This window comes from Phascolarctos cinereus, unplaced genomic scaffold, assembly GCF_003287225.1.
Source record: "Phascolarctos cinereus isolate Bilbo 61053 unplaced genomic scaffold, phaCin_HiC Scaffold_726;HRSCAF=1367, whole genome shotgun sequence".
In the NCBI taxonomy this organism is placed as follows: domain Eukaryota; kingdom Metazoa; phylum Chordata; class Mammalia; order Diprotodontia; family Phascolarctidae; genus Phascolarctos; species Phascolarctos cinereus.
Window position 1 is genome coordinate 219,659,093 of NW_027556098.1, and position 26,290 is coordinate 219,685,382.

A 26,290-nucleotide genomic window follows, 5' to 3' on the forward strand; every position below is an offset into this window, starting at 1 on the left:
AATCAAAAATCCTCAACTAAATAGTGAAGTAGAACTCATGAAAATTACAGAAGAGATGAATAAAACCAAAAGCAAAAAGATCAATAAATAAAAGGACTGAGTTGTTTTTTTTTTTGGGGGGGGAACCTAATAAAGTAAACAGCTAAACTGATTAAAAAGAAAGGAAAAGCAAACTGTTCATATCAAAAATTATAAAAGAGGATATACGAAAATGGATGAGGAAAGAAAGGAAATTACTAAAAACTATTTTGCCTAATTATATCCTAACAACACTGGTAAGAGAGAAAATACATACAAAAATAGAAAATACTCAGATTAAGAGAAACAGGTTATTTAGATTACTCAACGTCATAAAAAGAAATTTAACAAGCCATAAATTAGATCCCAAAGGAAAAAACTCTAGAACCTGGTGATTCACAACTGAACTCTTTCAAACATTCAAGAATTATTAATTCTGATAATACTATTTGCCATATTTCCTTCATAAACTGCTTGCGATTAACAGGAAAAGAAGACACCCTTCCAATCTCTGTCTATGCTATAAAAACAAACTTTATACCTAAATCAGGGAGATATAAAGCAGAGAAAAAAACAAATATAAAATTATCTACCATTATCTCTAACAATGGTGCAAAAATTTTAAATAAAATATTACTGAGTAGGCTAAAATAACAGTTTAGTTGAACATAAAGACAACATAGTAAACCACATTAATATAGTCAATTTTATCAAAGGATAATAAAAAGGTTTCTGATAAAATGTAACACTTCTACTTAAACTCAAGAAAATACAGTGCAAATGGATTTTTTTAAAATATAGCAAATGACATTTAAATCCAAGAGCAAATATTACACAAAATGCAGAAAAGTTACAGACTTTTCAAGAATATCAGGGATAAAGTAAGGATGTTCGTTATCACCATGACCATTTAACAGTGTTAAAATGCTAGCTATAACAGTAACATAAGAAAAATAATGGAACAAGCAACAAAGGGAATTTTTTTTTTGCAGATGATATAATGATAATAATAGCTGGGATTTATATAGTGCTTTAAGACTGGTAAAACACTTTACAAATATTATTTCATTTTATCCTTAAAGTAACCCTAGGAGGTAAGTGCTATTATTATCCCCATTTTATAGAACGATACTACAATGCATTTAGAAAATGCTAGAAGGTCAACTAACAAATTAACTGAAATAATAACTTTAGCAGAAGAGCAGGATATAAGATAACTTGACATAAATAATAAGCATTCTTATGTAAAAAAAAATACAAAATACCCCCCAACAAAACCCAGCAAGAAGAGCTAGAAAGAGAAATTACAATCCAAATAAGTACAGAAGCTATAAAATGTATGGGAATCCATCTTCAACAATTCAACTAGGGTCTAAATAATTGTAAAACACTTTTGCAGAAAGAAATACCTAAATAACTGGAGAAATATTAAGTGTTCATGGGCTGGTCCAGCAACGATAAAATTATATTGTCTAAATCTCCTCATTTAGCACTGTACCAAACTTCCAAAAGAGTAAAACTAGAAAAAAATTTTATATGGAGGAACAGGTCAAGCATTCTAAAAGCAATAATGAAAAAAAGTGGGAAGGTGGGGGGGACTAGTGTTTTATCAGTACCAGATTTCAAATTGTACTATCAAGCAGTAATCATTAAAACAATTTGGTTTATTAGTTTAAATTTTTTTAAAAGGCTTAGTGGTAGAATAAATTAGCTTATGCAAGATTTAGAAGTAATCAAACATAGCAGCATAGTATTTGATAAAACTACAGATTCCCAGCTACTGGTAGGAGGGAAGGCCTACCCATCTGGAGGGGAAAAACTCAAAAACTTTTGGCAAAATTGGACAGCAGTCTGATAGAAATAGCCTTTAAATTTAATATTTTATTATTCCCTCCCCCAATTACATGTAAAAACAGTTTTTTAACACTTAAAAAAAATTTTTGAGTTGCAAATTCTTTCCAAGGTTATACATGTGCAGTCATGCAAAACATTAGACCAGAGGTTCCCCAACTTATTTGGTCCACTGCCCCCTTTAAAAAAAAATTACTAGGGCAGCTAGGTGGCACAGTGGATAGAGCTCCAGCCTTGGAGTCACAAGGACCTGAGTTCAAATGTGACCTCAGACACTTGACACTTACTAGCTGTGTGACCCTGGGCAAGTCACTTAACCCCACCACCTAGCCAAAAAGCAAAAAACCCCAAACAAACAAATTACTCAATGCCCCCCCCAATTTACTTTCTTTAAGCCTCTGATTTTTTCCCCCCAACTGGCATCATTTCAAAAATATATATTTTATATATATACATACATATATATACATATGTATATATGTGTATATATATATAATATGCTTTTTTAAAATGACGTGTCTTAAATTTTTAAAAGTATTGTAAATTTGTGGAGTTTTTTCCTGAAATGAAATTCTGATGATGCAATATTGCATCATGTAACCATATATTGTATTTAAACAAGTCATTACATACACATGTTCCTGCTGATGTATGCTGGATTTCCTGACAATGTGTGCAATGTTTGCCTGCTAAAATACTAGTAAGCACTGCTAACACTTGCTTGTTAAGACCTGTCAGCAGGGTCGCCTACTGATCAGTTATAACTTGCATTTTGTGTGTTTATTCGGAAAATAATGTAATCACTAAGACTCTTGTTACACAACAGATGAAACATGTACGAACAGTTTTTCAAAATTCTATCTTCTCTTCTTTCCTTATGCTTCCACCACCCCCTTATTTTTATTCAATGCCCCTCAACTGCACATGAGGCTACTACCACCCTCCTGGATCATTCAGTGCCCCTTAGGAGGTGGTATTACCCAGTTTGGAAACCTCTGCTTTAGACTAAGGGATGCTTAAAAGACAGAAAAGGGCATAAACATTTACATAGCATCTACCGTGTGCCAGGTACTTGCTAAGCACTTTATAAATATAATCTTAATTGATCCTCACAACAACCTTGAGAGGGAGGTGCTATTAATATCCCTATTTTACAATGGGAGAAATGTAAGAGATCAAGGCAAATAGATAATAAATGACTTTCCCAAGATGACGCTTCTAAGTATCTGAGTCAAGATTTGAATTCGGGTCTTCCTGGCTAGGCCCAGCACTCTATCCTCTACACCAGTAGCTGCAAAGTAGACCAATACTTCATATCACATTCTAAGATAAACTCCAAATGGATACATAACTTTGATATAAAAAGTCATATAAATAAATTAAAGGCACAAGGGAGAAATTACATTTTAGAGCTATGGCTCAGGGAAGAGTTCATGGCTAATAAGTAAGTGACAGAGAATCATGTAGGATAAAATAAGACAATTCTGATTGGTTAAATTAAAGGTTTTTCATGAAAAAAATCTAACGTAGTAAAAATTAGATGGGAAAAAATCTTTACTAGTGTCTCTAATCAAGGTTTCATTTACAAGACATGTAAGGAACAGATTCAAATTTATAAGATCAAGAGCCATTCTTATATCAATAGATAAATGTTCAAAGGATAGGAACAGGAAATTTTCAAAGAAATAAACCCAAGCTATCAATAGGCATATGAAAAAATGCTCTGATTTTACATGACTGCACATTTTTATAACCTATATCAGATTGCTTGCCTTCTCAATGAGAGGGTAATTAGAGAAATGCAAATTAAAGTAACTTTGAACTATCAAACTGACAAAGTTAAGAAAAGAGGAAAATTATATTGAAACAGTTGTCAAAAAACAGTGGACTATCAGAAGAGCTCTGAATGGGTCCAGCCATTCTGAAAAGCAATTTGGAACTAGGCCCAAAGAGTTACCAAATGTTCATACCCTTTGACCCAGCTATAAACTCAAAGCAATCCAAGAAAAGAGGGAAAGGATCTATATATAAAAAATTATTTATAGCAGCTCTTAATTGTTAATTGTAGTAGCCAAAAACTGGAAAATAAGAGGGTGTCCTCCCAGTGCAGAATAACTAAGTGGACTGTAGCATATGAATGTAACACAATATTTTTGTGCCATAAGAAATGATGAAATGGAAAATTTCTGAGTAAACTATAAAGATTTTATGAACTGATGCACAGTGAAGTGAGCAGAACTAGGTGAAAAATTTATACACAATAACATTATATAAAACAAAAAAACAAAAAGTTTGAAAGACTTTAGAACTCTCCTCAATGCAAGTATCCAAAATGAGGAAGATGAAACCTGACACTCAACTCTAGGCAGAGAACTGACAAAATTAACAGCAGGAGACATATATTTTTGGACATGGTTAACTAACATGGAAATGTGTTTTCCACACTATATCAATACATACTGAGGGACTTGTTGATTCTTTAACTTGCCAATGGGGGGAAAGGAGTAGGAAGGAAGACTAACTTTTTATTTTTTTTTAATATAAATATTTTCAGTTTTCAACATTTACTTCCACAAGATTCCAAATTTTCACCCCATCTTGCCCCTCCCCTCACCCCAAGATGGCATGTATTCTGAATACCCCTTCCCCTAGTCTGCCCTCCCTTCTATCTCTTCCCCCCCCCTTCTCTTATCCCCTTCCCCTTCTATTTTCCTGTAGGGCAGAATAGATTTCTGTACCTCATTTCCTATATTTCTTATTTCCCAGTTGCATGTGGAAACATTTTTTTTAAACATGTGTTTTTAAAACTTTGGGTTCCAAATTTTCTCCCTTCCTCCCACCCCAGACACCCTCATTGAAAAGGCAAGCAAGTCAATACAGACCATACATGTGCAGTTAGGCAAAACACTTCCTTAGTAGACTTGTTGTAAAAAACTAACTCTATTTCCCTTAATCCTATCCTGCCCCCCCCATTTATTCTACTCTTTCTTTTGACCCTGTCCCTTCTCAGAAGTACTTCCTTCTGATTACCCCTTTCCCAGTCTGCCCTTCTCTCTATCATCCCCTGCTCTCTTGTCCCCTTCCTCCCCTATTTTCCTGTAGGGTAAGACAGATTTCCATACCCAATTTAGTGTGTATGTTATTCCCTCCTTAAGCCAAATCCTATGAGAATAAGATTCCCATTTCCTCTCACCTTCCCCTGTTTCCCCTCCACTGTAAGAACCTTTTCTTTCTGTTTTGTGAGATAATGTACCCCATTCTACTCTCTCTTCTCCTTCTCCTAGTTAATCCCAGATATACCCCTTCATCTTCAACTCACCCTGTGCCATCTATCTATCTATCTATCACATACATATAATTTTTTCCTCCACTACCCTAATACTGACAAAGGTCTCATGAGTTATAAATATCATCTTTCCATGCAGGAATGTAAACAGTTCAGCTTAATAAGTCTCTTATGATTTCTCTTTCCTGTTTACCTCTTCATGTTCCACTTGAGTCTTGTATTTGAAAGTCAAATTTTCTATTCAGCTCTGGTCTTTTCATCAAGAATGCTTGAAAGTCCTCTATTTCACTGAATGACCATTTTTTCCCCTGAAGGATTATACTCAGTTTTGCTGGGTAGGTGATTCTTGGTTGTAATCCTATCTCCTTTGCCCTCCAGAATATTATATTCCATGCCCTGCGGTCCCTAATATAGAAGCTGCTAAATCTTGTGTTATCCTGATTGTGTTTCCACAACTTGAATTGTTTCTTTCTTGGCTGCTTGCAATATTTTCTCCTTGACCTGGGAATTTGACTACAATATTCCTAGGAGTTTTCCTTTGGGGATCTCTTTCAGGGGGAGATCAGTGGATTCTTTCAATTTCTATTTTGCCCTCTGGTTCTAAAATATCAGGGCAGTTTTCCTTGATAATTTCTTGAAAGATGATGTCTAGGCTCTTTTTTTGATCATGGCTTTCAGATAGTCCAATAATTTTTAAATTCTCTCTCCTGGATCTATTTTCCAGGTCAGTTGTTTTTCCAATGAGATATTTCACATTGTTTTCTAATTTTTCATTCTTTTGGATTTGTTCTACTGTGTCATGATTTCTCATAAAGTCACTATCTTCCAATTGCTCTATTCTAATTTTTAAGGAAGTATTTTCTTCAGTAAGCTTTTGGACTTCCTTTTCCATTTGGCCAATTTTGCTTTTTAGGGCATTCTTCTCCTCATTGGCTTTTTGGACCTCTTTTGCCATTTGGGTTAGGCTATTTTTTTAAGGTGTTTTTTTTTGGGTCTCCTTTAGCAAGCTATTGACTTGTTTTTCATGATGTTTTTGCATCACTTTCATTTCTCTTCCCAGTTTTTCCTCTACTTCTCTTACTTGCTTCTCAAAATCCCTTTTGAGCTCTTCCAAGGCCTGGAACAGATTCATATTTTTCTTGGAGGCTTTGGATGTGGGAGCTTTGACTTTGTTGTCTTCTCCTGGTTGTATGTTTTGATCTTCTTTGTTACCAAAAAAAGATTCTATGGTTTGACTGTTGTTTTTGAGGTTTGCTCATGATCCCAGCCAACTACTTGAGTTTTAAACTCTTTGTTAAGGTAAGAGTCTGCTTCCAATGTGGAGAATGTACTGTCCCAAGCTTTGGGGGTTTGTACAGCTGTTTTCAGAGATACTTCTAGGGACCTGTAAATTTTCAGTTCTTCCAAGGTGGTATGATAAGGGTCGAGGTGTTTACTCTTTTCCTGGCCTGTGCTCTGGTCTTTGAGTGACTGGCCACAAGCAGTCTCTTCTCTCTTGGAACTATGAAGAGGGTTTCCTCTCTACCCCCACTACAGGCTCCACCATGCCAGCACTCCTCCTCACCCCAGGACCACCACCAGAACTGTGACCCAGTTCCAAGCACGGGCAGAAAATGAGATTCCTGCCTCAGCACTGGCAAAGAGATCCCTGCAATGCCCCTCTGATCAGCCACTTGATTCCACCTCAGTCTGTGGGCTGGAAGCTCAGGACACAGCCACCGCCCCAGTTCCCACATTCCGTGCTCTGGATCTGGTTCTGACCTAGCTCCTCTCTCACAGACTTTTCCCACTGACGTTCTAAGTTGTCTTTGGAGTTCCTGGATTGAGGAGTCTGGAAACCACCACAGCTGCCTGTGATTCAGTCCTCTGAGGCCTGCTCCAGGTTTGCTGTGGCCTGCGTGCCCACACCGAACTGTGCTCCTCTACTCACCCAGCACGATATGCCTTTCTGATCAACCATCCAGGCTGTCTTGGGCTGGAAATTTGTTTTACTTTGTTTTGGGGGGTTCTGCTGCTTTAGAATTTGTTTAGAGCCTATTTTTTTACGGTGTTTTGGAGGGGTTTGGGGGACAGCTCAGACAAGTCACTGCTTTCATGCTGCCATCTTGGCTCCGCCCCCAAGATTAATTTTTTAAATGCTTAAAATAATTTTTTAAAATTAGCCAGGAGACAAAAACCTGTTTCCATCAAAACAATAATCATGTGGACATGTTAAATTAGTCCTTGTTCATGTCAATGTTCATTTTATTTTTATAAAATAAAAAATAGAACAAGTATAGCTTCAAAATATAATTAATGTATCACCTAAAATAAAGTCTATCTTTGTGAAGACAATGTATACATACACATGTATAGACATATATGTATATACATACTTTATCAAGCATGCACATACTTAAAAAAAACAACAACAGTATTTTATTTTTTCCAATTACATATAAAGATAATTTTTAACATTCATTTAAACAGTTTGATGTGTGAGGTGGTGCCTCCTAGTTGTTTCAATTCACGCACAATTTTTAAAAAAATTGTCATTTATTTTTAACATTTTGAGTTCCAAATTCTCTCCCTTCCTTCAACCCCCCACATAATTTTTACTTTCAATATTATGTTTTTCACAACTGTACGAAAAAATTAACATTCATTTTTTCAAACTCTGAGTTCTAAATTCTCTCCCTCCCCTGAGACAGTAAGTAATCTGATACAGATTATACATAATGCACATTCTTTTTAAAGTTAAAATTGTTTAAATTTTATATTTCTGACTAGAGATTTAAATAAAATACTTTAATTAAAGAAAAGCTGAAAACAGCTTGAAAGAGCCATAAAAAAATCATGTGCATATGGCTGTTTAAGACTACTGTTTGATGATAACAGACACTGAAAATATGGGAAATATTAGAAACACAGCTGTGAGTTTCATCAGTGTTCACGTTTTTAGATTTTACCTGATGTCACAAACGTGACAATGAGGTTCCCCCATAGTGCTGTGTCAGGAACAAGGATAAGGACTAGATCTGTGACTTCAATGGTATATGGAACTTAGTGGTGAGGAAAGTCCTCCCAGTGCAGACTGATACCTCAGCTGCAATTTAACAGCCTTAGTTTAGAACTGGGTTCTTAACCTGGGACCTATGAACATTTTAAAAAGGTTTTTTAAAATACTATCGTGCTATAAGAAATGATGAGCAAGTGGACTTCAGAAAAACCTGGAAAGCCTTATATGAAATGATGCTGATTGAAATGAGCAGAACCAGAAAAACACTGTACACAGTAACAACCACACTGTGCAGTAACTGACTTTGACAGGCTTGCTCTTCTCAGCAATACAAGCATCTAAGATGACTCTAAAAGACTCATGATGGAAAACACTATCCACATCCAGAGAAAAAACTTTTAAGTATGAATACAGATGGAAGCATGCTATTTGTTCTCCTTTTCTTTTGTTGTTTTGTTTCTTCTTTCTTGTGGTTCCTCTTTCACATCATGACTAATGTGAAAATATGAATATGAATGCATAAGCAGAGCCTGTATCAGACTGCACACCGTCTTGGGGAGGGAGGAAGAAAGGAAAGGGGAGAAAATTAAAAACTCAAAATCTCATGAAGTAAATGTTGAAAACTAAAAATAAATAAATTTAAAATAAAAAGATTCTTAACCAGAAATATATAATTTTTATAATTATATTTCAAAATAATTGGTTTTCTTTGCCATCCTATGTATTTCATTTCATATCTTAAAAAAAAAAACTCTGAAAAGGGGTTTATGACACCAAAACGAACCCCTGGCTGAGAATGTTGCCTAGACCACCGAAAGGTTAAGTGACTTGCCTCCCCAGATCATACAGCCAGTATGTGTCAGAAGGACATGAACTCAGGTTTTCTTGGCTTCCAGGCAGGCTCCCTATGCACTATTAACACAATATGCTACCTTTCATTCCTTTCTAAACTAATACAAAATAAAAGGTAAAAACTGGACAAAGATAGTTGAACATCTAACATTTGTGATTTTTCAAGATATAACAAGAGGAAGACTGTGGTTGGTAATGTTGAAAGGAAATAAAAGCAATTCGCAAAATTCAGTTTTATGCATTTTTAATAAAACAACTTCTGTAAATTCACCTGAAAGGATCTATTTTAAAATAAATTTTAAATCACGTGCTAAGGCTAACAAGTTTCTTTGACATGTTTATATCTGATAAAAGAGTTTTTGTATATGAAAATATTTCCTTATTTATACAAAGATACAGGCTACAAACTGTAGAAGCTCATGCTTCAGGGGTTCAAAAAAAAATCAAAGACAGTCAATGTCAATAAATTTAAGAATAATTTTGAGGGGAAAGGCAGTAGGAGCTGAGAGAAATCTGGAAAGCCTTCATATGGAAGGGAGTATGAGTTGAACCTTAAAGAAAACTCGAGATTCAAAGAAGCAAAAATGAAGAGGGTAAATTCCAAGCATTAAAGATATCAGATCAAAGGCAAAGAGAGATGGGACATGGAGTAGTGTTTCTGAATAGTAAATAGGCCAGTATGACTGGACCACAGAGTGCATAGGGAAATAACATGTAAGAAGACTGGAAAGGAGGGCAGAGCCAAAATGGCAAAGTAAGGGCAGCAACTCGCTTGAGCTCTCCCAAATTCCCTTCCAAATAATTTAAAATAACACCTCAAAATGCAATCTGGAGTGGCAGGACCAGTAAAAGCACAAAGTGAAACAATTTTCAGCCCCAGACAACTTAGAGGGTCTGTAGGACCTCTGTGGAGTGGCAGTGGAGCACAGTCCAGTACTGGCCACACTCCGGCAAGGCAGCAGCAGACCTTAGGGGCAACTGAATCACCCAGTGGCTTCCTGAGCTCTCAGCCCACAGACATTAAGAGAGTTGGACCACTGCTGAGAAGAAGATTACAGGGGACCCTATGCTGGCCCTAGGTTCAGGATACTGCTGCATTGCCCATACATGGTTCTAGGTCTCAGTACCACAGTGAGAAACAGTAGTACTAGCACACTAGAGTGTGTAGCTGAAGGAGTACAGGGAACCTGGTCACAGTTCCAGGGCTAAAAAGAGTGCTCATGGAGGCTCACAGACCAGAGCACAGATGGCAGCAGTGACCATACTCTCCTTAGATAAAACCACCTTGGAAAAAATGAAAATTTATGGATCCCCCAGGCCCCCAGAACTAGCTTTCCTAAAAAATGTAGAATTGGAAAAATCTGAAGCTTGGAACAGTGACCCCTCTACCCCAGCAGCAGACCTCAACTTCACATAAAGTTAAATGTCAAGAAATAGGCTGGGAAAATGAGTAAATAATAAAAGAAGAACATGACCATAGAAAGATATTGCGGTGAGAGGGAAGATCAAACCACAAACTCAGGGGAAGATAATGTCAAAACACTCAAAGAAAAATGTAAATTGGACTCAGGTCCAAAAAGAATTCCTAGAAGACCCCAAAAGGATTTCAAAAACCAAATTAAGAGAGGTAGAGGAAAAATTAGGAAAAGAAATGAGAGCAATACATGCAAGAAAATCATGAAAAAGAGTCAACAACTTGCTAAAGGAGGCACAAAAAAATTGAAGAAAATAACACCTTAAAAAACAGAATAGGCCAAAAAATTCACTGAAGAAAACTCCTTAAAAAGCAGAAATGGCTAAATGGAAAAGGAGGTACAAAACTTCACCGAAGAAAACAATTCCTTAAAAATTAGAATCAAGCCACTAGAAGGTAATGACTCCATGAGACATTAAGAAATGATACAAAAAAAAAATCAAAAGAACGAAAAAACTAGAAAATGTGAAATATCTCACTGGAAAAATAATTGACCAGGAAAATAGATCAAGGAGGTAATTTAAGAGTTATTGAACTACCTGAAAGCTACGATCGAAAAAAAAGCCTAGACATCATATTTCAAGAAATTATCAATGAAAACTGCCTTGATATCCTAGAACCAGAGAGTAAAATAGAAATGGGAAAAAAATCCACTGATTACCTGCTGAAAAAAGATCCCAAAAGGAATACTCCCAGAAATATTATAGCCAAATTTCAGAGCTCCTAGGTCAAGAAAAAAAAAATTCTAAATAGAAAGAAAACAATTCAAATATCATGGAGCCACAATCAAAGTAAGTTATCAGCTCCTACATTAAAGGATCAGAGAGCTTGGAATATGATATTCTGGGCAAAGGAGTTAGGATTACAACCAAGAATAACCTACTTAGCAAAGCTGAATATACTCTTTCATGGGGAAAAATAGATTTTTAATGAAATAGAGTATTTTCAAACATTCCTAATGTAAAGACCAGGGCTGAACAGAAAATCTGACTTTCAAATATAAGACTCAAGAGAAGCATAAAAATGTAAACAGGAAAAGAGATTCAATAAGGTTAAACTGTTTACATTCCTACACTGGAAGATGATACTCATAACTCCTAAGAACTTTACCATTCTAAGGGCAGTTAGAAGGAGTATACATAGACAGAGCACATGGATCTGAGTTGTATATGATGGGATGCTATCTAAAGAAAATAACATTAAGGGGTGAGAAAGAGGGATGTTTATGATGGGATGATATCTAAAAAAAATAATATTAAGGGCTGAGAAAGGGATCCATTGGGAGAAAGGGGAAGGGAAAGGTAGAATGGGGTAAATTATCTCTAAAAGAGGTGTAAAAGAGTTTTTACAGTGGAGAGGCAAGAGAGGTGGTATGACAGAAAAAAGCTTGAACCTTATTCTCACTGAAATAGGCTCAAAGAGCAAACAACATGCACACTCAGTTGGGTACAGACTTATCTATCTTCTAATCTATAGAAATCTATCTTAAACTACAGGGAAGTAGGAGGTGAAAGGGATAAGAGAAGGGGGGAACGGATAGAAGAGAGCACAGACTGGGAAGAGGTGGTAGTCAGAAGCAAAACACTTTTGAGGAGGGAAAGGGTAAAGGGGGGAGAGAGAGGGAGAGAGAGAGAGAGAGAGACAGAGAGAGACAGAGAGAGAGAGAGAGAGAGAGAGAGAGAGAGAGAGAGAGAGAGAGACAGAGAGAGAGAGAGAGAGAGAGAGAGAGAGAGAGAGAGAGAGGGAGGGAGGGAGAAGGATAAACAGAAAAAATAGGACAGAAGTTAATATAGGTAGTAATTGTAACTGTGGAAAAAATTTTATCTCTGATAAAGGCCTCATTTCTCAAATATATAGAAAACGGAGTCAAATTTCCAAGAATACAAGCCATTCCCCAATTAATAATGAACAGGCACTTTCCAGATGAAGAAATCAAAGCTATGTATGGTCATATGAAAACATGCTCAAAACCACTATTGATTAGAGAAATGCAAATTAAAACAACCTCACATCTATTAGATTGGCCAACATGACAGAAAGGGAAAATGACAAATATGGGAAAATTAAGAGTTCTAAACTGATTCAACCATTCTGGAGAGCAATTTGGAACTGACCAAAGGGCTATAAAACTACAATAGTTTGACCCAAGAATACCATTACTAGGTCTACATTCCAAAGAAATATTTTTTTTAAAGAGAAAAGGACTTATTTGTACAAAAATATTTACAGTAGCTCTTTTTTTTGTGGTGGCAGAGAATTGGAAATAGAGGAGATTCCCATCAATTAGGGAATGGCTGAACAAGTTGTGGTATGACTGTGGTGAAACACTAATTATCGTGCTATCAGAAATGATGAGCAAGATGCTCTCAAAAACCTGGAAAGACTTACATGAACTGATACAAAGTGAAGTAAGCAGAACTAGAAGAACATCGTACACAGTAAGAGCAACACTGTACAGTGAAGAACTGTGAATGACTTGGCTGTTCTCAGCAATGCAATGATCCAAAATAATCCAAAGGATTTATGATAAAAAATGCTATCCATCTCCAAATAAAAACTTGATGGAGTATGAATACAGATTGAAGCAAACATTTTACTTTCTATTTCTTTTTCAAGATGAGGGAGTGGGCGTCTCTGCGTTTTCTTTCACAACATAATATGGAAATATTTTATATGACTGCACATGTGTAATCTATGTCAAATTACTTGCCTGCTCAATGAGGAAAGGAGGGAAAGAATCTAGAACTCAAAAAAACTTTAAATTAATGCTAAAAACTGCTTTTTTTCAAATATCCAGGGGACAAGACTGGAAAGGTAGGTTGGGGCTAAGTTGTATACATCCTTAAATTCCAAAGAGCTGATATTTAATCTCAGAGTTGTTTGTGGGTTCCTGGGATTTACTGAGTAGGTGGATGAAAGGGTCACACCAGCACTTTTGGAAAATCACTTTGGAAAAAAAAATTTAAAAAAAGAAAAAAGAAAAAAGAAAATAACTTTGGAGCTGTGTGGAAGATGGACTGTACTGAAGAGAGACTTAATGCAGGAAGATTTAATTAGAAAGCTATTACAATAGTCCAGGCAAAAGATGATGAGAGCCTGAACAAAGGTGGTAGTTGTATGAATGAAGAAGACACATATGCAACAAAGTTCTTAAGGAGATATGAAAGACAAGATCTAGCAATTGAATATCCAGATATGTGGGAATGAAGAACTGAAGATGATGTTATAGAGAGAAGCAAAAGGTTGGAAGAGGTCTGGTAATAAAGGACTTTAAAAGACAGAGGATTTTATTTGACCCTGGAGGTAATGGGGAGCCATTGGAATTTATTTAAAAGAAGAGGAAGGCTATGGGTAGCTTAAGTGACATGGTCAAAACTTTGATTTAGGAAAATCAACATAACACCTGAGTGGAGGACTGACTGGAGTGAGGAGAAACTTGATTCTAATAGCCCAGGTGTGAGGTGATAAGGGCCTGGACCAGGACAATGGAAGAAAGTGTATATGAGAGAAATTAATAAGCTATAGAAACAAGTCTTAGCAACTGACACAGAAGCTCATGGTCCTGAAATACACAATGAAGCAACGAGGGATCCCAAGCCTCTAAGAATTTGAAGGTCAGCATGATGAACTTTGCTACAGTTTTTATAAAAACATTTGTTACAATAACTTAGAGCAGAAGCTGCCCAAATAATTGCCTAGACCTATTACACATTAAGCATAATATAGTACCTACTATGTAGTAGATCAAAATCAAGTTACACATTGTTAAACAAATGCAACAAGTTACAAAGAAGTATGATCAAATAAGAACTACTTCCTCCAAAAAGAACATTAAGAGACTTGTCATATTAAGAATTATGAAGAGTAAATAGTTATGTTCACTAAATCTAGGATATAAAGATAAAACATATCGATAATAATGCCTATTTTTAACACACAATACCTGGGAAAAGTCATAATCTTGTTTCAATTCTCAGTTTTTAAGAAGTGTAGGAACCTCTGGAGGCTATTCATCTATCCATCTACTTTCACACTAAATTATTCATGGCTTTTTATCTCACGTGCATATGTCTGTCTGTCTCTCTCTCTCTCTCTCTCTTTCTCTCTCTCTCTCCACACACACACAACACAGACACACACAACATAAGACTGAATTTATTAGTAAATTTTCCAGTTGAGGTTTGATTTCACCTTAATTTCAAGTATGATTAGCACATAGAGTTAAAGCAAATAACTAATAAACCATAATTTCTCTTACAATAAAGCAATTTGGACCTAGGCTCAAAACATCACCATATCATGCATTCCCTTTGATGAAGAAAAGGCCTAAAATATCAAAGAGATTAAAGAAACAGGAAAATGACTCGTATCCCAAAAATATTTATTGCAAGTTCTTTTTGTAGAAGTAAAGAATTGGAAACTGAGGAAGTATTCATCATTTGAGAAATGGCTTAACAAATTATGCTACAAGAATATAATATTATTGTGTCCTAAGAAATTATATAAGGGATAGTTTTAGAGAAATCTAGGAAAATTTGTATGAACTGATGCAGTGATGTTTTCAGAATCTGAAAAACAATTTATACATTAACAGCAACACCGTAAACACAAATAAGACTTTGAAAGTATCAAGAACCACCACTATTCTAGAGTACCAAAGATGTTACCCACATCTGGAGAAAGGTACATTCAAGATGCAAAACAAGACATACATTTTTGCCATACCTAACGTGGGAAATTTGTTTTATATGATCATGAAATTGTGTTAAATGTTTCCTCCCCGCCTCAATTTAGAACGTGGAAAGGCAGGAAAGAAAAGGCAGTTAGGCATACTGTTCCCTCACTACCTTAAAAAAGAAAAGAAAAATCACATAAGCAGGACAGCTTTCAAAGCTTAATTCTCAATTTATTACATACTTTTAAAAAGCAAGCTCCATATATAACAGTGATTCTCAGCTTCATCAATCCTCTCAGTTCTACAGTGTATATGGAAATGCTAATTTTACGTAATATTTATTAAGTTCAGAACAAAAAGTGAAAAATATTTTTAAAAACTGGGAAACTGAGGGAGGTTGGACTAGATCATGAGTTCCTGACTTGAGGTCCAAGAATTTTTTTAAAAAAAATTTTGATAATTATATTTTAATATAACTAGTTTTCTTTGTAATTTTACATATTTCATTTTTTGCATTTAAAACATTCTGAGAAGGGAACCAGAGTAGTACATGATACTTTAAAAAAGCTTAAGAAAACCTGGACTAGATGATCTTTGAGGTCCCTTCTAGTTCTACATGTACAATTGTCTTTTTTTAAATTTAATAATTTATTTTTTACCAGTCACATGTAAAAAAATCTTAACATTCTCTTTTCAAATTCTGAGTTCCAAATTCTCTCTTCATTGAGAAGGCAAGCAATTTGACATAGGTTATACATGTCTACATCTGTACATGTCTATAATTCTATGACTTCTCTAACTTATGAAATCACAGGTATAGATAAAAACAAAACAAAATGAACACAGATAAGCCCATTATTTGGGTCACAAGAAAAACAGAAGGTTAGGTCAACTGTTTCTGTTTGTTCCCACTAAAGCAGATACAAAACTAAAACTACAGCCATTTTCAATGAAATTTGAGTTTGGCAAAAATTAATTTTAAGACTTATTAGGTTTACTTTTCCATGGGGTAATGTGTGATACAACAGAAATATGCAGTAGTAGAGCCAGAAGACCTGGGTTGAAAGTCCACCCTTCCCACTTCCCGTTTGACTCTGAACGAATCATTTATCCTTTCTCTATGCCTCAGTTTCTGTATCTGTAAAAGGGAGGAGGTGGACTAGAGGACTTCTAAAGTCCCTTCCAGTTTTAAGTCTATGATATTATACCATTAAAGAGTAAAGACCAAATCCCAATACCAATATTAAAGGTAATGAGAAAATAATACGGAGTACTAGGAAGTAAGTCTAAAGGTTTACTAATAGAATACAAGAGTAAGGCAAGAGTCATAGGAAGAAATCACAGTAACTTGAGTTAAGAAAATATTACTTTGTAAGAAATTCTTAAAAATCATTTAGACTATTGTCTGCAAAAGCAACAATTATCAGGAAGTTTTACTTGGGTACTATAGGATTAGTTTACCCACACAGGAAAAAAAAAATGAACGATGCCTGTTGCCCAGAGGACACATCCAAATGCAGTTGGATGGACAATATAGAACATTCACCTATTATTCTCTATATCTTTAACAGATAATACAAATGGATCAGTTGGGTCCAGAATTGAACACGAGATGAAGACAGATCATTTTTTGAAAACTGCAAAGTTCTTTTAATGACCCCAAGCTTCTCTAGCAACAAAGGCCTGTATTTTTTAAAACCAATCCACACAGTCGTGAGTCATGGAACACATCAATATCTTACCCAAAAGGCAAAGGAGAGATACTCAATGGGTTTGAGTGGGTTCTAACTACTACAACAAGGAATTAGAAAGGAGTAGTGTAAGGAATTGTAACTGAAGAAATATAGGATCAAAAAAGATGTGTTGGTTATGTAGATAGCTCAATAGGTGACCAAAGGACAACTGGCTTGTTCAATTAGTTCAATCAGTATCCTCTAGATCAGAGGCGTCAAACTCCAGGGGCAAAACTAGTACAAACAAGACTGAAATATAACTGGGAAATATTTAACAAAATAAATAAAAATGGAATGCAAAATAGATGTTAATCTGTGGTTTCCTAAGTCATTATGCAGGTTGCAGGGATCAATTTCTACTTCAGTTTGACCCCACTACTCAGGCAGCTAGGTAGCAAAGTAGATAGAGTACAGGGCCTTAAATCCTCCTGAGTTCAAACAGCCTCAGACACTTCCTACCTGTGTGACCTTGGGTAAATCACTTAACCCTGTTTGCCTCAGTTTCCTCATCTGTAAAATGAGCTAGAGAAGGAAAAGGCAAACCACTCCAGTATCTTTGCCAAGAAAATTCCAAATGGAGTCATAAAGAGTCAGACACAACTGAACAACAACCACTACTCTAGATGACAGGAAAAATATACTGGGTGGATTCTCCATGGCAAATTTATGGGAGGGCATGAACAATAATTTCATAGGATGGCCAGCTGACATTCCTGAGACACAGAGACATGAGTAATTGTTGAAATATGCCAAAAGGGGAGTAGTTTAAAAAAAAATCAGTGGGGGGTGTGTGTGTATATTCTCGCACATACACATGTATTTCATCGCAAGAAATTAGTGCTGGGAGTAAATTATAGATGTTGCCATGGTAACCAAAGGGAATAGGGAACCTGTGAAGGCTTTACACTTAAGTGATAAGTTTTGCCATTTCTTCCCTCTTTCTTCCCAACTTAGAAATGAAATCAAATATACGGTTTGTCACAAAGTAAAAGGAACAGGGGTAGAGACTGAATCTGTGGTTTTATTGGCAAGGTCAACTTCCAAGTTGAGGACATCACCTCAACTAATACAGGCTGTCATCTTTTCTGAAACTTACAGTCTAATAGTTTCCTAGAGTACCAAGAGATTGGGACTTGTCCTAAGTCATATCAGACAAGCACTTATGTTTTAAAGATGGGCCTTGAATTCAAGTATTTACGGCTCTCCATGCTACTAAAGGCAAAACAAATTTTAAAGAATCATAGATGACAAAGGTTCATAGAATTTTAGAGTGAAAAGGCACCTCAGTAGACATCTATAGTTCACCCTATACCCAATCTAGTTCAACCTATGCCCCAAATTCTCATTACAACACACCTACAAAGTGAGTAGTGAGTTCAACTTCTATATGAAGACTTCCAATGAAAGGAAAACCATCACCTCCCAAGGAAGCTGATTTTCTACTTATGGATACCTCTAACTGAAACGAAACTTGGACATTATTTAGTGTAACTGTACATGAATAATATACATATTATAATATAATGAATAATATACGAATCCAGTCCTATAAAATCTTGAGTTAAATCTCTGCTTCAACACTACCAAGATGAACAATTCAATACCTCAAGTGGTAGTTCATTCCATTTATATACAATCTCAATCATTTAGAAAGCTACTCCTTACACTGTACTGAAATTTGCCTCTCCTCACTGGTCAATTCCACCCATTAGTTGCACTTCTGTCCTCTAGAGTCATAGAAGAAAAGACAATTATATATTTTTAAAATTCTCCTGTGAATTCTTCCCTTGCCCATTTCAATAAGTATGTATTAAGTGCCTACTTGTGCAATGAACCTGGGTACTAGCCACACATACCTTCCAAGTAATTGCCCTCAAGGAGTTTACTTCTACTAAGAGATTGGGGATTAACAGGTACACAAAAAAGTACAGATCAAAGAAAGGAGAGAACATTTATTAACACCCAGGGTAGAGATAAGCCCAGGGAAGTCTTAAAGTAGGAGGTGCTACCTGAATTAAGCTTTGAAGGAAAACAAGGATTCGGAGGTGCAGAGAAGAGGGGATAAGGAAGGATTAGAACTAGCTCTAGGAACTATGAATAGATTATGTGAAAATACAGAGAGAGGATATAGAATACTGAATTAAGTGAACAACTGGCTGTCCAATTTGGCTAGAATATACAGTTTATAAAGGAGAAATACTGTGAAATAAAGCTGGAAAAGTGAGAGTTAAATTGTAAAGAGCCTTGAACACCAGATTAAGGAGTTTTACCTTCTAGGCAATGGAGAGCTACCGATGTTTCATCAGAAGAGTAACATGGTCAGACTTGTGATTTTAAAAAATTTATTTTGATAGGTATATAGAAGATGGATTGCAGAGGGGAGAAACTGGAAGTAGAGAGAACACTTGTGAGGCAGTCCACATGGAAGTTAATCAAGGTCTGAATCACAAGTAGAACAGCTAGGTAACTGATTGGAGGTAGTGACTGAGGGAAAAATCAAGAATGAATAAGCCAACAAACCTAAGTGATTAGATAGTGGTACCTCAACAAAAAAAGGGAAGTTTAGAGGATAAGATGAGTTCTGCTTTAGACATGTAACATCTGATATTTTCAAGGGACATCTAAATCCAGCAGGCAGATGACAATATGTTATTGGAATTCCTTTGTGACAAACCATATATTTGATTTCATTTCTAAGTTGGGAAGAAAGAGGGAAAAGATGGCAAAACTTATCACTTAAGTGTAAAGCCTTCACAGGTTCCCTATGCCCTTTGGTTACCTTGACAACATCTGTATTTTCAATTGGAGGGAGGGGGTCAGGGATAGGAATTCAGATTGCAAGGGATTAAGAATTCAGAGTGTGTGTGTAAGTGAAGACAGAGAGCACAGACTATTAGGATGGCACAAATGAGCATATTTCATTTTGTTCCTTTAGTCATTCCTCATATGTGGTTTATAATCACTTCATTTTGATTACACAACAGCTTCTCAATGTCTCACTTAAAATCTTGCACCCAAAATGAACACAATTACCCAAGAGTTACCAATTCAGAAGGTAATAGGATTATTATTATTATTATTATTATTATTATTATTATTATTACTACTACTACATGGTTTTTTTCTGTATAGTATATGTCAATTAATACTGCCTAAAATAAGTATCAGCCACTTTGGCAGGCAGATTAATTGTGGATTCATATTCGGCTTGTAATCAACTAAAAGCCCAAGTCTTTTCACATAAAATGTCGCACAGCCCAGCCCCACTTTTATACATTTAATTTTTTAAAACTTTAGGGGGCAGCTGGATGGTGCAGTGGATAGAGCACTGGCCCTGAAGTCAGGAGGACCTGAGTTCAAATCTGGCCTCAGACCAAACACCTGACACTTATTAGCTGTGTGACCCTGGGCAAGTCACTTAACCCCAATTGCCTTAAAAAAAAGTTTGTAAAAATTTAAATACTGTATACTACACTGATACTACTAAATCTAAATTTTGTTATCCAGAATTTCAGATCAGCTCTATTTCCATGATTCATGTCATGTATATCTTTACCTAAGTCACTGATAAAAATATTGGAAGAAAAGATGCAATACGTAAAGTCCTATCTGCAGGCAGGTTACTATGGACATTATTTCATCAATAGTTTTTGGGCATGATAACTCAACTAGTTATGCATGCACCAAACTGTACTACCATCCAACTAATTCTCTATCTGTCCACAAAGATATCACAGGAAATGTTATCAGATATCTTGCTGAAATCCATATACTATGTCTACAGCATTCCCTTGATCTGTCAGTACAGTTATAGTCACAACAGGAAATGAAATTATAGCTGAGCATCTACATCTCCAAATCACAGTAATATTTAGCCTATCAGAAACTCAGCTATCCCAAGATCTTACCATACAGAACACTGCTAAGAACTAGGGAATAAAAATAACTTCTGGGCACAAAAAGTCCAAGTATTTTGATTTTAAGAGAGATTCCATATAACCTTCATTCATAATAAATTGGTTCTTAATATAATACATACAGATGTTTGGTGACTTAGTTTCTTAGCCCACAACAGACTCCAAGAGAAAAATCAGGAGAAAGGTGACTACTACATGCCTGTACACTAACAGCAGCGAGAAGTGTCAAGAGATAAAAACTATAAAGTAGCCAGTCAACAACCATTTGCTAGGCACTGCTGTAAGTAAGCACTGTTGAGGACAATAAGAAAAGCTAATGCTTTTTCTAAAGCTAAATGCTCTTGAGAAACATACACTTTGGGGGTGGAGAGACATGAAAATAACTATTGTGACTGTATACAATCTTTGTTTTTCTATAACCTGTAATGGTGTGTCTGTCTTTTACACCCATTACAATGAACTCTGCTGAAACACTAATGCGTTAGTAAAACTTTCCTTGACCCTAAAAAATAAAAGTATTTTCGATAGCTGTATAGACATGCACATACGTTTATGTAGGTATGTAATTCACAATACACACACAGAGATGAATACACACATATAGTATATGTGAGAGAAAGCACTGAACAAGAGGTTACTTTTGGAAAACTGCAAAGTTCTTTTAATGACTTCTACAGGGTTTGATAAAGGCCTCCAGCAGAAGATCTGACTTGAGCTGAGTTTAAAAGAAAACCAGGTAAATAAAAAGGGGGCAAGAATTTTAAAAGCATAGTAGTCTAGGGCCATTTCGTGTCAGGACAACCAAGCCAACATAAATCATGATATCCTGGGGGGTATCATTCACAAGTAAAAACTAAATTACGTTCAATACGCTCTTTAAGAAGGTAGGAAATATAGAATACATTTAATAAGGACTTCAATCCAAAACATTTTTTAAAAAAATTCTAGAGGAATAAACTGGAAAAATTAACTATTCAGAGTAATTCATGCCTTCAGGTTCTGGACTCTGTAGAGGGCTTATTGTACTCTGAAGTTGAAAAAAATTTCAGTGCCTAAGAAAGTAAACATGCAGTTCAATGGGCCCCTTCTTTTTCTATACAGTTTGGTTAGTTTTTTCCCCGTTTTTAACTCGAGGTGTCAAGTTGTGGTGGTAAATAAAGTACCACTTTTCAAATTTCCAAAACACTACTTAGTTTTTTAATCATTTTGAGTCTTTAACTTAACCAGGAACTTGGTATTTCACTTGAGAAAGTTCTGGAGAGCGATGAAAATTTACTGCACAAAATCTGGCTTCCAAAAGAGCCTAACAGGTTCCAACCAATATCGCTCCTTCCCTTAAGAAGCTGATCTAGCTCTTTAGAAAGAAGCGAAAGAAGGGAAGAATTAACACGCTCGCCCCCAGGCAAGAATAGGGTCTCAGAGGCCAACATCTGGCACCTTAGGTGTCCGAAAGGATTACCTGAGTCCGGGCCTGCAAGTCGCACGGCTCTGAGACAGTATGGAAACCTCTCAACAATTTAGAGAACAAGAAGAAGACTGTCTACACCTGAGCCTTAAAAAAAAATAAATAAATGAAAGAAAGAAAACACCTCCCAACCTGTCGAGGGCTGGGTTGTTCCCTAGTCAGCAGGCACATGTTGCAGCTGCCGCCTGAAGAAGGGAGGAAGGGAAAGAAGGGGGGTACGAGCCCAGAAAAGGGCACATCAGGCGGGGAGAGGAGCTTTAATCAGCCCCCAACCAAAGGAAACAAACCTCAACCCTGCGGGCGAGCGCTCCCTCAGGACGTCGCGGCCCCTGCCCCGGCCGGCGGCCTCCGCCTCCAGTGCGCCGCGCTGGCCGCCGCGGCCCCCGCTCGGAAGTGCTCGGAAGCAGCTGGGCTCTCCGGGGCTCACTCGGCCGCCGCCATGTTACAGCCTGTGCGGCAAAATGCGTCAGGGCGGGAGGCGGGCGAGTGGGCGAGCGAGGAGCGTGCGGGGGGAGGGCCGCCGAGCCCAGCGCTTTAGCTCCAAACAGCCTCCGCAACCCGCGGCCCCGCCTTCCTCCTCCCTCCTCCCTCCTGCTCCGCTCCCGCACCGTCCCACCGGGGGTCCGTCACTCCGGGCCGGCGCAGGGGGCCCCGCGGGGGGGAGGGGGGAACAAAACAGTTCACTGGGGGCTGGGCCCGTCACTGCTCCGCCCCCGGGGCCCTGGCCTCTCCCTCCCCCCGTCTCCCAGAGCCGCAGCCGCTGGCTTTACCGCCGCAGCACCCGGAGCCTTGGGCGGCCTACCTGCTCCGGTGCGCGGTTCCTGGGTCCCTGCGCGGCGGCCCCCGGGGCGGAGCTTCAAATCTACCGCCGCCAGAAAAGGCGCCCAAACTTCCTAACCGCCTCCCCTGTAAGCCCCTTAGCGGCGTGGAGAGGAGCCGTCGCGCCGGAAGTGCGTCAGCAGCAAGTTGAGGTAACCTCCGTGCCCTCGCTGCCTCCACCCCGATGCCCCTCCCACCCTCTCAAGCCCAACCAGGCCTGGGGGGGGGAAGCATCTGCTCGGCTTGGTGGAGAGTCGCGGGCTGCTGCGGTGGAACGGAGCGCTCAGTGTGCAGGAGAGGATGATGCTTCACGTGGCCACTTAACTTCATCTGTCAATTGAACGAGTTGCTTATCTTAAGGGGGCCTCAGTTTCCTCATCTGTTAAATGAAAGGTGTTTGGACTAAATGACTTTCGTGAGCTATAAAATGTGGTCTGCTTTTCAGCTTATCGACATTGTCTTAATAAAAACTGGTTTTCCTTGGTGCCCACCGCCTTTCTTTTTTAAAAATTTAATTTATTCTGGACTTAAGAAATAAAACAAGCATTTCCATAACATAGTACAATAGGAAAAAAAGAGATGATTGTATATGAAACTGCAAATCTATTATATACAATTTGCTATTCCTTTTAAATATTCAATAAAGTTATGCAACTCCTCCCCCCCACCTTTAAGCGCTCTACCATAAAAACAAAAACCTACCGGAAACCTTCCCTAACCCGTCTTAATTCTAGTTATTTGCTTTTGTTAGTTATTTCCTATTTATCTTTGTAAACGGCTTGCTTTGTTATGCATTTTATCTCTTCCCATAGGATTGTAAGGTCCTTGAGGGCCAGGACTATCCTTTTGCTTCTTTTTGTATCCCCAGCCCTTAGCACTGAACTTGGCACACAGTAGGCACTTAATAAATGCATATTGCTTGATACAAAGGACAAAAACCAGTCCTTGCATTCAGGAGGCTCACCTTCTAATGGGGAGACCATCTGCAAACAACAAATGAGATACCAGGTTTACAGAGTAAATGAGAGGTAATCTCAGAGGAATGCACTAGCATTAAGGAGAAAGGCTACTGTTGTGGCAGAACTTTATGATTTTACCTTAGACTTGAAGGAGGTCAGAGAAATCTGGAGAGATTTCCAGTCATAGAGAACAGCCAGTGAAAATGCCCATTGTCCCACAAACAGCAAGATGGTTCTAATGTATGATCCTGTATCAAATTTCAATTGTGCAAACAGTATATATTGTGGAATCATTTTGAACTTTCACAAATCCAAAGGTCAGTTAACATTTTATAACTAGGCATATCATGGAATTCTGCCTTTATTACGAAAAAAAGTGTTTAAGTTAATTGTTAGAGTAGAACACCACTCCTCTTTAAACAACCTTTTTTTTTTAATGTACCTTGCTTATGGAAAATAGTAAGCAAACTGTCAGGAGTTGAGGTTCTGTATTACAGTTATTTTATGTGTTTTTAAAAACATATAATTTTAAAAAGCATTTTTTTCTTCTGTGAACACACATAAGTAATAATTATGCCCCCAAATTAGTATTTCTGAATTTTTTTTGTATTTTCTGGTATTTTGATATTCTTTGACCTTTCAAACTGCAGTTTTATGTGAAGATGGTATGAAATTAACAGATATGTACTGTTAGAAAGCTGCTAAGTTAGTCCTCTTCAGTCAATAACATTTAATGAACATTGTACTTTAAAGGACACTGACTACAAAAGAAATAGAAGACGTGACACTGTCTCTCAACTCCATACCTTTGCATTGGCTGTACCCAATTCTTGGAATGTAATTTCTCCTTATCTCAATTTCTTAATCCAGTTTCCTTCAAAGCTCAGGTCAAGTACCAACTTTTGCAAGAAGATTACATGTTTTCTCCTCAGACAGAATGAATGTAAATATCTTGGGGGCAAGGTTTGTTTAGTTTTTATCTTTCCACACCCCAGTTCCTAGTGCCTTACCTGACACTTGTAAGGATGGAGTTGGTTGATTTACTCAGTCAAGTCACCACTATCCATTTAAAGTTAAATGGTGAGAGGCCCATCACCTCAACTATTGTTGTTTGTCCTTAGTTCTTGAAGAGGACCATGACATTAGGGATGTGATGCCATGACATGCAAGTGAATTGGATTTAAGTGAGGGAGGACTGTGCAAAGTCACCAGCCTCACTTTTTCTTCCTAGGCCATCTGGTCCAGTGTCAAGATACAGATCAGGATGAGTTGGAGATGGCCCTGGAAAGACTTGTATGGACTGATGCTGAGTGAAATGAGCAGAACCAAGACAACGTTGTATACAGTAACAACCACGTTGTGAGATGACTAACTTTGATACACTTAGCTCTCCTCAGCAATGCAAGGACCTAAGACATCTCCAAAAGTCTCACGATGGAAAATGCTATTGGTGCATTTTCTCTCCTTCCAAGGAAGTGCACCTGCTTCTCCTGAGAATCAAAATGGCGCACTTCAACCTCTTTAATAAAAAAAATGTTATCCACATCCAGAGAAAGAACATTCCAGAGTTGGAATGCAGATAGACGCATACTATTTGCTCTTTTTTTTTCTCTTCTGTTTTGTTTCTTCTTTCTTGTAGTTCCTCCTATTGGTTCTAATTCTTCTTTACAACATGACTAATATGAAAATACGTTTAATAGGAATGTATATGTAGAGCCTATATCAGATTGCATACCATCTTGGGAAGGGAGGAAAGGAGGGAGAAGGAGAAAATTTTAAACTCAAAAGCTTGTGGATGTGAATGTTAAAAACTAAAAACATATTAATAAATATACCTGGAATACTAAAGAAAAAAAAAGAAAGAGCCAGTAGTCCAGTTTGGATGGAGTGTGGAGTATATGAACAAAAGTAGTGCCAGACACAGTCTGGCAGAAAGGTACATTGGAGAAGGAACACAAAGACTTTAGATGTCAAGCTCATTGTACTTAGTTCAGTAATTCAAACTCAACTATTTTAACATCATAATTTTTCTTTGATCAGAGGAGTGATGATTATTTTGGTTATTCTATCTAAGATGAATTGGAGTAGGAACAGACCAGACTTAGGGAAACCAATTAAGAAGTTACTATTGTAACCCCTGTCCCAAAGTCCATTGGTATGAGACTTTCTCTTCATTGATGGAGATGAATGCCCAGCCCTGGTGAGGGGCAAGGCAGAGTAGGTAAGATGGGTAGCTCTCTAGC

The 26,290-nt window shown here is 37.3% G+C and overlaps 1 protein-coding gene across 1 annotated transcript in view; it reads right to left on the reverse strand.

Annotated features, from left to right (window-relative positions):
* The window catches only part of PPIG (peptidylprolyl isomerase G), an 82,284-nt gene extending 59,507 nt beyond the window's left edge, over positions 1–22,777 (reverse strand). Inside the window, 1 exon segment of the mRNA XM_020990924.2 lies at positions 22,557–22,777. The gene's annotated coding sequence lies outside the window, so the exon portion shown is untranslated.
* Between the last annotated feature and the right edge of the window lie 3,513 nt (positions 22,778–26,290).